At 39.2% G+C, this 4,164-nt stretch overlaps 1 pseudogene; it reads right to left on the reverse strand.

Annotated features, from left to right (window-relative positions):
- On the reverse strand, positions 1 to 1,323 carry LOC106333094 (annotated as a pseudogene).
- Positions 1,324 to 4,164: the final 2,841 nt, after the last annotated feature.

Consider the following 4,164-nt stretch of genomic DNA (forward strand, 5'->3'; position numbering starts at 1 on the left):
CTAACCACGGAACATTCTGAATTTTTGCCATATGTGTTTGACTAGATCTGCTTGCAATTCGTGATGCACGTTTGAATCACGCAACTCAGATCTAGCACGAACGTGATTTGCAAATGCAGGTAATACTTCGGTCGAGAATGGTTGTGGTGCATTAGATACACTTGCCTCAGGTTGATCATAATCAATCCAGTGTTGAGCATATGTATCTCGTTCATCCTCAACAATCATATTATACAATATGATACTCGACCTCATTATGATAGCCAAATCAGAAATTTCACACAAGCGAGCTGGTTGACTAATGATTTTAAATCGAGCATGCAGCACTCCGAATGCACGTTCAATGTCCTTTTCTGACATCCATCCTGAACTTGTGCAAATAACTTGTCTGGTTCACCTTGGGGAAGCCTAATCGATTTGACGAAAGTAGGATAAGAAGGATAAATACCGTCAGCTAGATAGTATGCCATATTGTAAGATCGTTGGTTCATGAAAAAGTTAACTCTTGGAGTATTTCCTTGTTCAACAGCATCGAACATTGGTGAACGATCTAGAACGTTCATATCGTTCAATGTGCCTGGACATCAAAAAAAGCATGCTAGATCCATAGATCATGGGTTGCAACCGTTCAAGAATAACAGTGGTAGTTCCCTTATCTCCTCGAGTATATTGTCATTCCCACGCTTTAGGACAATTTTTCCATTCCCAGTGCATGCAATCAATACTCCCAATCATCCCCGGGAACCCTCGCATTTCACTAAAATGCAAAATTCTTTGCAGGTCATCTTTAGTTGGGGCTCTAAGATGCACTTGCTCGTACATTTGTATGATTACCTTGCAGAACCTACGCAAGCACTCCAAAGCTGTTGTGCCTCCAATTTCGATGTATTCATCAACCGCGTCGGCTGCCATACCATATGCTAATATTCGCATGGCTGTGGTACATTTCGCTAATGGAGATATACCTTCTTTATTAGCTGTGTCATATCGTTGAGTGAAGTAATCGTCACTTCTTGATAGGTCCCCTACGATTCGGAGAAAAACATGTTTTCGCATTCAAAATCGTCGATGAAACATTGCATCGTCATATGTAGGTTGATTGGAAAAGTAGTCGTCAATCACTCTTTGATTTGCCGCTGCATGATCTCTCTTGTGGTATCTTCTCTTGCTACGAGATGGATAGTCTTCCTCTATTTTTTTTTTACGCTCCCTAAACTGGTTGAGAATATACCTTTCTTCAATTTCAGATTGTCTTTTGTAAGCTTCAATATCAAAAAGAAGTTCTGATGAATCCATATCAAAAGGAATTTCGGATGGATCCATTGTGGTATTTATACTTCCATATTTATAAGACAATAAAACCGATGGATCATGTTGAGTGGTTGGAGGATAAGATTCTTACAATAAAGAAAAAGTCATGGGCACTTGACAGTATTATTAAATCACATTGAGTGGCTAGAAGATAAGATTTATGGAAAAGTCACGGGCACTTAAAAGCATAATTGAATCATGTTGAGTGGTTGCAAGATAAGGTTATGTCATTTAAAGCCGAAATTGATGGATAAAATTGATGGAAAAGTCACGGCCACTGAACAACATTATTGAATCATGTTGAGTGGTTGCAAGATAAGGTTATGTCATTTAAAGCCGAAATTGATGGATAAAATTGATGGAAAAGTCACGGCCACTGAACAACATTATTGAATCATGTTGAGTGGTTGCAAGATAAGGTTATTCCATTTAAAGTCAAGGGCGCTTTAAAATCATGTTGAGTGGTTGGAGGATAAGATTTTATATTATTAAAGCATAACAAGACAATATATTATTAAAGCATCAACTGACAACAACATTATTAAAGGAGAGAATGATAAAAAAATATTATGAAGGCGTGGAGTGCCATGACACAGACAAGCAGAGAGTGGTATGATGCAGATAAGCATGGACGTGGTATGATGCAGACAACCACTTTTGATCACAATTAATTTCCAAATAATTCATCGCTCAACTGGTGAAACATCTCTTTGCTCTTGTCATTGAGATGTTCTTTTTCACTTAGTTTCAGCAACATTTTTATCTTCTTAGCCCGAGTTTTTTCTTTCATCAATTGGTTTGCCTCATCTTGCCTTTGGTTTGCCTCCACTTGTCTTTGGATTGCCTCGTTTCGCCTTTGGTTTGCCTCCTCTTGCAACATGGCTAGTTTTTCCAAGCGTTCAAACTCTTAGCCTTGATGTGTTTGAATTCATTAAAATCTTCGTTGACTACTTCCAAGGCTACGCCTTTGCCTTTCGTTTTAGCTTTTTTCTTTGTTGCATCCCTTCCTATTGGACGAGCAGTGGATCCTACAGAGTTGGAGTCACTAGCACCACTATCGTGGGCTCTCTTAGATCCACTTCTTTTAGAGCCACTATTCCCTCCAACTTGACTACCATAACGTGGTTGATCACAGACAGCAATCTATTCTTTCATTAAATTGAAATTTCCGGTACCACCACCTGAATAGATTTCTTGCGCTTTCGCCAATACATCTTGCTCCGACCATCCACTTTGTTGCATACGCTTAGCGTTATAGTAAGCGCCAATCCATTTTATAATTTTTGGTTCATGTAGTTGTAATGATTTCTGCATGAAACTCCACCACGCAGAGGATCAAATGAGCAATGCTCATTACAATACTCAGCATTTTGCCCCAAAATGATTCTCTTTTCTGGTTTCTGCCAACAACGATGTATGTTCCATATTTGATCCACCCACTCAGTAGCACCAAATTTTGCTCAGTTGTCCATTTGACGCTTTTTCTGGTAGCAGGGGTTGAACTGTCTGCACCAAGAGTTGCTTCATTAACCCCACTTATACCACCAAGAGTCATTTGTGTAGAAAACTCGGGAAATTCAGTTGCTCCAACATTCGAAGCAATTTCACTACAAGAAAACACAAGTTTAGCGAGGAAACTTAACGAGGAAAACTAATCCTCGTAAATTTACGTCGACCTTACAAGGAACTTACGAGGAAATATAAAAGCAGTGTTATTTCCTCGTAAAATAACGACAAAATTATTTCGTCGTAAAGTCGATGTAATGTCACATGGATTTTACGAGGAAATACGCTTTCCTCGTAAACTCGAGGTAAATGTAGCGTGTACTTTACGAGGAAATATTTTACGTCTACTTAGCGAAGAAATTTTGAATCCACCAACTTTGTAGTTGTAACACGTTTTTTCGGCCACCTAACTAAATTTCGTCGTGAATTCCTAGCAAAATTACAGCTACCAGATTTGGAAATTTCCTATAAATATGGACGTTTGAACATCATTTTAAACACACCAACAAGAAGGAAAAAAAATGTCTGGCTCTGGGAATATTTTCGAGTTATGGAGGTGGATATATATGCATAGAGATGCTAACGGTAGAGTGACGAAAGAATACCTTGCGTATTATCGTTGGCTGGTAGAATGATGAATATTAAAACTGATCACAATCTACCTGAAAGTTGCATGAACGAATGGGCAGACTTTTATAAAGAGTATTTGCCGGAAGACAATGTGTGTGCTGATTCTTATTATGAGATTCATAAATTGGTTTATAGTCTTGGGTTGCCTTCGGAGATGATAGATGTTTGCATCGACAACTGTGATAGATGTTTGATTCGACAACTGCATGATCTACTGGGGAGATGATGAGAGGTTAAAAGAATGTTCATTCTGCAAGAAGCCATGATTCAAGCCGAAAGGACGGGGATGTAATAGGGTACTGTACCAAAGGATGTGGTACCTACCAATTACAGACAGATTGAAAAGATTGTACCAATCAGAGCAGACTGCTGGAAAGATAAGATGGCATACCGAGCATACTCAGACGGATGGTGAGATGACTCATCCATCAGATGCAAGAGCCTGGAAACATTTTAACAAAGTACATCCGGATTTCGCTAGCAATAGCCGGAATGTGTATCTCGGATTATGCACAGATGGATTTAGTCCATTCGGAATGTCAGGGAGACAATATTCATTGTGGCCAGTCTTCCTTACGCCATACAACCTGCCACCGGAGATGTGCATGCAATGGGAGTTGTTATTCTTGACCATATTAACACCTGGTCCGAACCATCCAAAAAGGTCTCTGGATGTTTTCCTACAACCACTGATAAAAGAGTTGAAGGATTTGTGGT

The sequence above is a fragment of the Brassica oleracea genome, chromosome C1 (assembly GCF_000695525.1).
Source record: "Brassica oleracea var. oleracea cultivar TO1000 chromosome C1, BOL, whole genome shotgun sequence".
Lineage (NCBI taxonomy): Eukaryota > Viridiplantae > Streptophyta > Magnoliopsida > Brassicales > Brassicaceae > Brassica > Brassica oleracea.